Source organism: Schistocerca gregaria, chromosome 1, assembly GCF_023897955.1.
Source record: "Schistocerca gregaria isolate iqSchGreg1 chromosome 1, iqSchGreg1.2, whole genome shotgun sequence".
In the NCBI taxonomy this organism is placed as follows: domain Eukaryota; kingdom Metazoa; phylum Arthropoda; class Insecta; order Orthoptera; family Acrididae; genus Schistocerca; species Schistocerca gregaria.
In genome coordinates this window covers 181,907,757-181,920,155 of record NC_064920.1, presented here as the reverse complement: position 1 = coordinate 181,920,155, position 12,399 = coordinate 181,907,757, and positions in this window count along the sequence as shown.

Genomic DNA, 12,399 nt, shown 5'->3' with positions numbered 1-12,399 from the left:
TGTCACTACCAAGAAGGGCATTCCTGGCCAAGAGAAGTCTATTAGTATCACACATAAGTCGTAACGCTTTGGAAGAAATTTCTGAAATGTACGTTTGGATCAAAGCATTGTATGTCAGTGATACATGGACTGTGGGAAAACCAGAACGGAAGAACATCGAAACCTTTGAGATGTGGTGTTTCACATGAATGTTGAAAATTAGCTGGACTGATAAGGTGGGAATGAGGAGGTTCTCCGCAGAATCGGAGAGGAAAGGAACATGTGGAAAGCACTGGGAAGAAGAAGGGACACGATGACAGGATATCTGTTAAGGCTTCAGGGAATGACTTCCATGGTACAAGAGCGAGCTGTAGATGGTACAAACTGCAGAGGATGACAGAGATTGGAATACATCCAGCAAATAACTGAGGACGCAGGCGGCAAGTTCTACTCGGAGATGAAAAGGTTGGCACAGAGGAAAAATAAATTGTGCCACTGGATTCGTTATTTTCGTACTTTCAGAAAGGTAACACTACGTGGTTATGTAGTAAAACAGAAGGTATGTGTGGCGTACTAGAGGAAATATTTAGGTTCTCTGCTGTTTGTAATCGATATAAACAATTTAGAAGACACTCACAGCAGTCTTCTTAGATTGTTTGCAGATTATGCTCTCATTTACGGTCTGGTAAAGTCATGAAAAGATCAAAACCATGGCAAAATGATTGAGACAAGACCTATGTCTGGAGCGAAACATGGCAATTGATTCTAAATAATGAATAGTTTGTACCATCCACATGGGTGCTAAAAGGAATCCGTTAAATTTCGGTTACTTGTTAAATCACACAAAAACTAAAAGCTGAGTATTCGATTAATACCAAGGCATTATAATTACGAACACCTAAAACTAGAACGCTCACTTGAATAATAGTGTGGGAAAGACGAACCAAAGACTGAACATTATTAGCAGAACACTTGTAAGATGCAACAATTATACTGAAAAGACTGCGTACGCTATGCTTGTCCGACCTCACTCTGCTCGACGTGGCATCTAAAAAGGTCAGAGAAGGGTAACTCGTATTGTATTATCGCGAAGTGACACAGATACGATACACGAGTTGGGATGCGTATCAATAAGATAAGACGTTATTCGCTGCGGCGAAATGTTTCCACGAAATTTCAATCACCAACTTTCTCCACCGAAAGCGAAAATATTTTGTTGATGTCCACCTACAAAGGGAGAAATAATCTTCATAATAAAATAAGAGAAATCAGAGCTATCACGGAAAGATTTAAATGTTAGTTTTTCCCGGTCGATGTTCGAGAGCGGTAGAGAAATGGTCTGAAGGTGGTTCGATGAGCCTTCTTCCAGGAATTTCTTTGTGAACTGCAGAGTAGTCATGCAGATGGAGATAGAAGAGATGGAGCAAAAGAGAAGAGGTACAACACGGACAATAAAGAAACCAGGAAAAACTGAGGTAAGTGCTAATAAATTAATAGAGGAAGATGAGTGACTGGACGGAGAAGTAAGATATTTCTCCATTGCGTGGAAGAGAAAAACGGCCATTAATGTTAATAAGGAGGGAAAAATTGTCAAGGCTACAAAAGGAAGTGCTTCAACGTTTTCGTAAGCGTAACAGTGTATTGCCTTGTGTGTAGAGTGCAAGATAATATTTTTCGTAGGCGTACAATAGCAACGGAGAAGAAGTTTGAGAGCGTTTTTTGTTGTACCTTTCGGTACAACTATGACGCTAGATAAGTGAGATCTTTTGATGTTATTATGTTGAGGCAGGTGCTTTATCTATGATGCAAGGCGCTGGATGGGCGTCCGCGCTGAGAAGCCGATGAAGTAGTCATAGTGGACCAACTCAAAACGCCTGACCATAGCTATCCTTCAGATTCCACGAACAGGGAGAAGGTATTTTGCTTTAGTGTGAGATATCAGTTTGTACTTCATATCCGTTCCGATTAAGGACTTGTTTAGTTCATTCTCAATTAAGTTCCATTGAAGTTAAAGCTGTCATCAACACGGTTGGCCTGAACACCAGTGTGCTCTGCTAGGTGCTGTGCTGTGCCCTTGCCTTCCTCTGACCTTTTAACTGACTTAGCCAGTTATATGAGGACCTATGCTGTATCATGGGATCCGAACAACGGCGCAACTCGGCATTTTTGTCTTTAACAAACATTGCCAGAAACAAGAACCTAGAATTACAGAAAATTTCGAGCACTGAATAGGTACGAAAACTCCACCCTCTGGCTCCGTAGCCTGGCACTTTACCACGATGCCAATTTTTGTTGATTTAATTGGACTTCCTCACCCAGTACAAACACTTCTGCAACCATCGAGCCACTAATAAAGGCGAAATTACCTACATCTACATGGATACTCTGTAAATCACACTAAAGTGCCTGCAGAGGGTTCATCGTACCATCTTCACAATAATTTTCTATTATTCCTCTCACAGACCAAGTGCGGAAAAAACGAACACTGTATCTTTCCGCGCAAGCTGTGATTTTCCTGATTTTATAGTGATGATTCTTTCTCCCTATACAGATAAGCGTCAACAAAATACCCACATCAAAAAAAGTTTTGCATCACCCCAGTTCCCAGAACTCCTATAGATAGACGTTCACTGTGGATATTGTATCACATACGCAGTCCCTTTGACTGTTCAGAGATGTCACTAAACCCGCCCGAAGATGTAAACAACCGTGCATGAGCAGCGCCTATTAGACGGAGGGAGTCCGACAGCCGATCAGCTCCAGTCATTCCACAATGTAGAAGGTACACGACTCATGTTGTCTGTAGTTCAACCATGCCTAGACGGTCAATACTGCGGTTCGATCACAACCGCATTGTTATTTTGTGTCAGGAATGGCTCTCAAAAAGGGAAATGTCCAGACGTTTGGGAGTGAACCAAAGCGATGTTGTTCGGACATGGAGGAGATACAGAGAGACAGGATCTGTCGATGACATGCCTCGCTCAGGCCGCCCAAGGACTACTGCTGCAATGGATGACCGCTACCAACGGATTATGGCTCAGAGGAACCCAGACAGCAACACCACCATGTTGAATAATGCTTTTCGTGCAGCCACAGGACGTCATGTTACGACTCAAACTGTGCGCAGTAGGCTGCATGATGCACAGCTTCACTCCCGCTGTTCATGGCGAGGTCTATCTTTGCAACCACATTATTCAGCGCGGTGGAAATGGACCCAACAACATGCCAAATGGACCGCTCATGATTGGCATTACGTTATCTTCACCGATGAGTATCGGCTCCACACTGCCAATTTGACTGTCTCCTCCCACAGTTGCACAAATGTCTTAACGCGTGTGGTGTTTACATTTGAATGGAACCATTCTATCATCCCCTCATACACTGAACGGTAGTGCGGAACTGTGTGGAATGTCTTCCGGAAGTCAAGCAATACGACATGATGGTGGTTCGGTGAATCATCTGCCAGGCACTTAAATGTAATTTGTAGAGTATCCATGCAGATGCAGACATCAACTTGTGACCTTTGTCCACGGTGCTCTGGATTTCGTGGACGAACAGAGAGAACTGAGTTTTGTAAGACCTCTGCAGAGTACATTTTGGTTCTTATAGAGGAGATTTTCTCTCTCCAAAAATGTGATAGTGCTCGAGCAAAAACATATTCCATTATTCTCCAACGCTTTGATTTCAGTTTACAATTGTGCGAATCTGTTCGACGACTCTTCTAGAAAATGGGAGTGACCTGCGCTTTTTTTAAAAATTATGCTTTCTTGCTCCAGCGACCTACGATTAACTACTAATAGAAGGAGAAAAACGTCTTTCGCATAATCTCCTTAGAACCTCGTTGGTATCCCGTCCGGTCCAGTTTCTTTTAACTGTAGGGCAGTTTCAGTTGCTTTTCTGTTCCACGTATTTCTCACGCTCAGGGTCCACTTTAGCTCTTTTGCTTATACACCACATGTCTAGCAGCGCATTATACACACATGTTCCGAAAAAACAGAACACCGTGAACGACTAGAGATACGACGCTCATATTCACAGGACATGTACACTCGCATGTTCTGCAGCGTTTCGTTCACCTCAGTTCAGCATGTGTCCTGTTTCCTAGTAGACACAGGGTACGCTATGGGTCCTGATAACTTGTTCCACGCGTGATGGCATCGACGCGTATGAAACGCGATTGCCATCGTCTGGTACAGGCATCCGCGCTGCATCACCTGATTCCAGAGTTCATCTGTGGTGGTTGGGGTTGGGGCACAGCGCTGCACCCGTCGTTTCACCATATCGTACACATTTTCGGTTGGCGACAAGTCTGGTGATCTGGAGTGCCAGTGGAATGGGTTGACATCCTGCGACACCAAGAAGGCGCGTGCTCGCTCAGCATGTCGTGCATTGTGTTGCTCAAAAATGGCGTCTGAGGTGTTGTGCACCAAGGGTATGGCTACGGGTCTGAGGATGTCATTCACGTAGGCCACACTGGTCACAATGCCGTGGACACACACCAGCTATGGGTTGTGGTTATGTCCAATAGCACCCCACTCCATAACGCCTTGATTTGGCGCTGTATGTCTTGTGCGAGTGGATTCGATGTGATACCGCGAGCCGGCCGCGGTGGTCTCGAGGTTCTAGGGGCGCAGTCCGGAACCGTGCGACTGCTATGGTCGCAGGTTCGAATCCTGCCTCGGGCATGGATGTGTGTGATGTCCTTAGGTTAGTTAGGTTTAAGTAGTTCTAAGTTCTAGGGGACTAATGACCACAGCAGTTGAGTCCCATAGTGCTCTGAGCCATTTGATACCGCGACCCCTGGCTGCGACGAACCAAAAGGGCATGGATGTGTGTGATGTCCTTAGGTTAGGTTAGGTTTCAGTAGTTCTAAGTCTAGGGGACTGATGACTACGGATGTTAAGTCTCATAGTGCTCAGAGACATTTGAACCATTTTTGAACACTATCTGATGCCATTCCTGAGGGCAGTAACGTCTTTACATACACCATTGCGCCCAGCATGCTTCTGCACGTTCGTGAGAGACAGGCGGAAAAGTGGACGACGCACATGTAATTCTCGTCGTAATAAACGGCGACGGACTGTCACCCCTAATAGTGTGCGATGTATTACAATGTTCCACTGTTGCTCCAGAGCCGAGGAGAACGGAGATCTGTCCTGCAATGGCATTCGGATGTGGTGTCGATCTTCTTCGGCGTTACGTGGTTGGTAGGACCTGACCCATCTCATCGTGTTCTTCAGCCTTGCATGAGCCATTCAGCAGACACCGGTTGCACTGCCGAAACACTTCGTCCCATAAAGGCAGCAGTTTCCCTGATGGATGGATCACATTCCTCTTTCATGCCTACAATACACATTCTTTCAAACGTACTAATTTGACGGTATAGTTTGCGCATACGTCTGCGAGACATCCCGACGTCTGCTTAACTCACAGTGATCCTATGACCTGTTTATAGCGATAACGACTGCCGTAGGTACATTTTACCAGTGGGTGGTGTTGCGCCGGGATATCTATGTTGACCTTGAACCCGCGTCCTGACATGGCTCAAATGCTGATCATTTCTGCAGAGCACACTAATGTACATGTCCTGTGAATGTGAACGTACTATCTCTAGTCGTTCAAGGTGTTCCACTTCTTCTGCACGTGAGTGTACGTTTCCGCGTTAGTCTGCAGTCAGCTGCTGCACTGCCCTGTACTCCATTCGTTGGATCCACGAGAACATGGTACATTTTTATCCGGTTTTTTTCTTTTTTCTCGTTTGTCTGCCCTGTCTATCGCATCGTATTTTAACGGTTTATTACTTCTCAAGTTCTGGCTGTTGGCCACCCTTCTACTTTAGTCCATCGTGGACTGCGACACGATTTTCAGAATGGAATGAATTTCTAGGAATCGGGGGGAAAAGTTTAATATCAATTGTACTCCAGTATCATGTCACAATTGTAAGTAATGCACCGCATTATTTTTCTTGAACAATTATTGAACATAATGACAATTACACACACGACAGAATGGTGTTTTATCTACGCACCCTATTTTCCCACGTAATATCCATCTCGTTCTATGGCCTACCTCCAGCTTCAAAGGAAGACGTGTATGCCCTGTCGGTACCAATGCTTGTCCTGGTGGCGGAGCCTGTGCTTCACTGTGTGAACTTCCTTTGCCGATTGACAGATGCAGCGCCAACTGCCGAGTCGTAATGCGTCTGTCCTTGCGAATGACAACATCAGATCGCTGCAACATTTCAGGAGTGACAGCCGTGGATGGTTTCCCCGACCGCTGCAAATCGTGGAGCTTCGCCGAGCCGCCTTCTGATGACCTCACCCTATGTGCTCAGCGACCCTCCATAGACGTTGCACAAGCGTTTGTGAATATTCCCCAATGTTTCTTTCTCTGCAGTGAGAAATTCAATGACGGCACGTCGCTTCTAACGTGCATCACCTTCAGACGTCATTTTTGAAACTGTCCTGCAGCTACTCTACCTGTCCGGAGTGACGGAAACTTGGCGCGCTCACTCAGGAGACTTCAAGTAATACATAAGTAACCTTTCACATTCGTAATATTGTCTTCGGCTGAGAAAAAAATGGGGTGCATTTCTTTCTGGGCAAGCCTCGTATATAAAGCTCCTTAAGATTTATGTTATCTGAAGAACAAACTGGTTTCAAAAAAAGCAAGACCCCGTACGGATAATGTTTTCACACTTAAACAAATTATAGAAAAACAAAGAGTTCGAAGCGAAAAGAGAAACATACATCTCGTTTATGGACTTAGGGAAAGTCTTCCACCATGTAGACAGGATAATCTTATGTAACAAATCACGCAGGAATTGGATATTCTCAGCAAATAATAAAGGTGATAGAAAGCCTAGATAAAGATACAAAAATAAGAACAAAGAGTAACGGGCTATATACAAGAAAGACGTACTGATAAACCAAGGGTTTCGACAAAGGGTGCAGCTTATCGCCCACACTTTTTGGTATATAGGGGAAGGCGGGGCAAGAAGGAGAGGTGGGGTAACACGGGGAAGGGCTATAAGCTACAGTTAGAGTGCTGCCATCTGTGGATAGCTACGTCAACATCATCAATACACAGGTCCCAGAGTGTTGATACTGCTGAACCTTAGTTTCGCGGCGGTTTCTGTGAGATTTGCGAGGTATGTACAATTGTTATACTGATTTGCAATGTTTTACACCTTTCGAGGTCCTAAAACTTGTGTTTCGTGAACATTTGTCCAGACTGTATATATAGCACTGCATAGTACGTCTTATTAACAGTAAACTGCTGTCAGTAGTCAATGTTCACTAAATAGTATTCATGTAGGCGTAACATAATCTGACAGCATGGTAGGGGGCAAGGCGGGGTGGGGCAAGATGGCGAGCTTCCCCGTCTTGCCCATACTATTTGTTCAGCCATTACGTTCTTATCGTCTCATGTGTTTACCTCGCTGCAGGTTTTGAACACGTACGTTATACGTTATAAATAGAATGGTATTCGTTATAACAACGTCTCCTAATCAATTACAAAGCATGCCTTAGGCTATATGATGAGTAAAAATACACAAAACGTGGAAAGTCAGTATTCTTGCTATGCTTTAACGACTGACTATTGGAAATATGGTATTTACTATATAATATACACTCCTGGAAATGGAAAAAAGAACACATTGACACCGGTGTGTCAGACCCACCATACTTGCTCCGGACACTGCGAGAGGGCTGTACAAGCAATGATCACACGCACGGCACAGCGGACACACCAGGAACCGCAGTGTTGGCCGTCTAATGGCGCTAGCTACGCAGCATTTGTGCACCGCCGTCGTCAGTGTCAGCCAGTTTGCCGTGGCATACGGAGCTCCATCGCAGTCTTTAACACTGGTTGCATGCCGCGACAGCGTGGACGTGAACCGTATGTGCAGTTGACGGACTTTGAGCGAGGGCGTACAGTGGGCATGCGGGAGGCCGGGTGGACATACCGCCGAATTGCTCAACACGTGGGGCGTGAGGTCTCCACAGTACATCGATGTTGTCGCCAGTGGTCGGCGGAAGGTGCACGTGCCCGTCGACCTGGGACCGGACCGCAGCGACGCACGGATGCACGCCAAGACCGTAGGATCCTACGCAGTGCCGTAGGGGACCGCACCGCCACTTCCCAGCAAATTAGGGACACTGTTGCTCCTGGGGTATCGGCGAGGACCATTCGCAACCGTCTCCATGAAGCTGGGCTACGGTCCCGCACACCGTTAGGCCGTCTTCCGCTCACGCCCCAACATCGTGCAGTCTGCCTCCAGTGGTATCGCGACAGGCGTGAATGGAGGGACGAATGGAGACGTGTCGTCTTCAGCGATGAGAGTCGCTTCTGCCTTGGTGCCAATGATGGTCGTATGCGTGTTTGGCGCCGTGCAGGTGAGCGCCACAATCAGGACTGCATACGACCGAGGCACACAGGGCCAACACCCGGCATCATGGTGTGGGGAGCGATCTCCTACACTGGCCGTACACCTCTGGTGATCGTCGAGGGGACACTGAATAGTGCACGGTACATCCAAACCGTCATCGAAGCCATCGTTCTACCATTCCGGCAAGGGAACTTGCTGTTCCAACAGGACAATGCACGTCCGCATGTATCCCGTGCCACCCAAGTGCTCTAGAAGGTGTAAGTCAACTACCCTGGCCAGCAAGATCTACGGATCTGTCCCCCATTGAGCATGTTTGGGACTGGATGAAGCGTCGTCTCACGCGGTCTGCACGTCGAGCACGAACGCTGGTCCAACTGAGGCGCCAGGTGGAAACGGCATGGCAAGCCGTTCCACAGGACTACGTCCAGCATCTCTACGATCGTCTCCATGGGAGAATAGCAGCCTGCATTGCTGCGAAAGGTGGATATACACTGTACTAGTGCCGACATTGTGCATGCTCTGTTGCCTGTGTCTATGTGCCTGTGGTTCTGTCAGTGTGATCATGTGATGTATCTGACTCCAGGAATGTGTCAATAAAGTTTCCCCTTCCTGGGACAATGAATTCACGGTGTTCTTATTTCAATTTCCAGGAGTGTAGATTACCAGCAATGATATGAGTCAATAGTACGTTCCACGTGTTTTATTTCAGATGCTTCGCAAGTATCGGCGACAAACGTGTAGGCAAGATTGGTCATTGGTGTCAATGGAAGGCGCTGTAAATGCTATTATAGAAGATCATATGGGTTCTTTCGGAGCTGATCGACAGTTCAACTTGCCACAGACAACGATTGAACGACATGTGGCAAGAAACGTACTAATCCTGGCTATACAGTTGTGAAAGAGTAGGACCAATCACTAGTGTGTTTACCCCAGAACAAGAGGCAGAACTTAAAGACTACTTGACACAGATGCAAGAACAGTATATTGGCCTAACACTTAAAGAACTTTGTGAACCTGCTTTTCAGCAAGCTGAACGAAACAACATCAAACATCCATTTAATACTGCAGCCAAATCTGCTGGAAGAGATTGGTTAAATGGGTTTCTTGCACGAAATCCTACCTTAACAATACGAAACCCATAGGCCACATCAATCGCACGAGCAATGGGGTTTAATCGAGTTGCTGTAGATGGGTTTTTCGATCTTTTAGAAAGTCAATTAGACACATTCAAGTTTACAGGAGACAGAATTTTCAATTGCGATGAGACTGGTTTAACACTCATTCCTAAAGGTCATACAAGGGTAGTTGCTCTGAAAGGATGCAGACAGGTGGGAACAGTTACTTCGGCGGAAAGAGGCCACACTGTGACTGCAGAAATCTGTGTTTCAGCGTCGGGGTGCTTCGTGCCACCTATGTTAATTTATCCTCGAAAACGAATGCAACAAGCGTTTGAGACTGGCCTGCCCCCTGGTGTCTGGGAAGAAGTCCAAGAAACTGGTTGGATGATGAAAGAACTATTTTTGACTTCGTTTAAGAAGTTTATTGCACTTACTGGAGCGTAAAAAGAAAGACCAATACTTCTCATATTGGACGGCCACAAAAGGCACACCAAGAATTTAGAACTGATAGATGTGGCTCGCGAAAATGGGGTTGTCTTGCTGTGTTTGCCACCACACTGCTCACACCGTCTTCAACCATTGGACGTGGCAATTATGGAACCTCTGAGTAAATTTTACGAAGATGAAGTAAGATCGTGGCTTCGCACCCATCCTGGAAAAGTTGTTACGCTGCATCAGATCGCAAGTTTATTCGGCAAAGCCTTCATTCATTCAGCTACAATGTCCACAGCAGTGAACGGGTTTCGGGAAACAGGCATTTGGCCTGTAAACAGAAATGTGTTTCAAGGAAGTGATTGCCTTCCCTTTTCAACTACAGATATTCATCAGACTCACACATCTGAAGTTACAGAAACGTAAGACCAAATACCAGAGATGTTGTCAAGACGTAAAGCACCTGAACAATTAACAACTGACGATCAAGCCTCTGTTTAGTCTTTCAGGTTACCAGCCGTGAAATGTTATTAGCTATTCCAAAGGTGGATAAAAAAACCGAAAGGAAACCGTCTAACAGGCGTGGAAAATCCGTTGTTTTAACCGAATCTCCTTAAAGGAGTGAACTATCTGAAGAGATTAAGCGAAAAGGAGTCGCCAAACGTGCTACCTGTAAACGAAAACTCTTCTGAAAGACGTTTAAAAAACCTGGGATACCACCAAAAGGACATAATGACAACGAAAAAGTGACGAACGTTACTGACGTCTTAACCACCCCTTCATTCTCAAGGGATAATAAAGTGAGGTCGAATGACGACGAGGAAGAGAGTGAAGAATGTTTATATTACTATGACTTATCTGAAGGAGGCTGGATACGGTGTATTAGCTGCGGACGCTGGGCCCACGAAACTTGTGCAGGCATAGAAAGTGATGATGACGAGGCTGTGTACTATGTGAAAGTAAGAGGCCTAAATAAAACGTAATACCTGATTCTACAATTCGCAGAACCATGTTTTGGAACCTTGTCGTCACATGATTGCGTTATTCCAGTCCTTATTTAAGCTTTAGAGATGAATTCATGTTAGTTGCCCATCTTACCCCGCAATGTTTCAATTCGAGATATTTCTAACTAAATGTAACAAGTTTGCAGGTTTGTTTGCATGCTATTGTAATTCAATGGTTAAGTAAACAAATGATAATCAAACCTACTTGAATTTGTTTATTTTTGTCCCTTTTGTAAGGGTTTAAAGTTAGCTTCCTCATCTGGCCTCGCCTTCCCCTATATATTGACGATATGATTGGAACATGGAAAAATTTACTCGACCTTGAGCTTGAGCTTTATATAACTTATCTTTTCAAACTGTGCTTTTCGCAGACGACCTCGCAATTGTACAGAACAGCGAGATTTCGCAACGAAGATCGGTCTATAGACTGAACCAAATTCCTGAAGAACGTAATATTAACATACCAATTCCAGAAACAAAATTGATGGCTTTCGAAGGTCAAAACCGCTGGGAAATATGATCATAACAGGCAACAAAACCATTGAACAAGTTAGGTACTTTAGTTACTTTGGAAATATTTTAAGGTACCAGAATGAATTCAACATTGCCGACAAACTGCAGAAATGTCAAATGATACGCGGAATAATCAATAGAACATCGAGAACTAAAAAGAGAGAAAAATGAAGTTTTATAAGGTAATGGCCACCCCTCACATTACTATCTGGAAGCGAAACCTGGATAAGAAGTAAAAAGCAAGAAAGTAGAATCCAAGCATCAGAAATGAAATTTTTAAGAGGACTAAGAAAAGAAGACAAAAGAGAAGAGCTTGGGATACATGCTATAAATAATAAGAACAAGTCAAATCGACAAAGTTGGCTAGAAGATATACAAAGAATGCCAGATTCAAGACTACCAAAATAAGTCTTAAATGTTAAACCTTTAGGTAGAAGATCCGTATGAGGATCAAGAAAAGGAAGGCTGGATGCTTAGATGATGGAACAGGCCTATGGCCTAGACATTGACGAAAAAGAAGGTTTATGTTTCAGAAGTGCCCACGGAGAACCGGTATCCTGTAGAGTGTATATCATGGCCTAACGACCGTGATGTTCCGACTAGGGGTTCAGATGATTGCTGGGTTTCGTTGGCAGCAAGAACAGGGTTTCTCCAGCAGGAGGCCGAGAGCCCATGAGATCGGCAGCCCTACAGTAAGTCCACAAGCTGTATATTCCGGGGAGGAGCACGTGACCCGGGGGCAGCCGCTGGGCAGGTGTTGGCGGCCCACTCGGTTCACGCCGCCGCCGCCGCCGCCGCCGCTGCATTAACCGCCTATCAATAAGCATAAAACTAAATTGTTCCACCCTCCCCTCCCGCGCAGCCGCCATTACGCCGGGGCCGGGGCCGGCGCTCGAATTCCCGGACAGTTTACGGTAACAATGGCTCGTTTAGAGGGGAATGAGAGCGCGCGCCTTTTTGC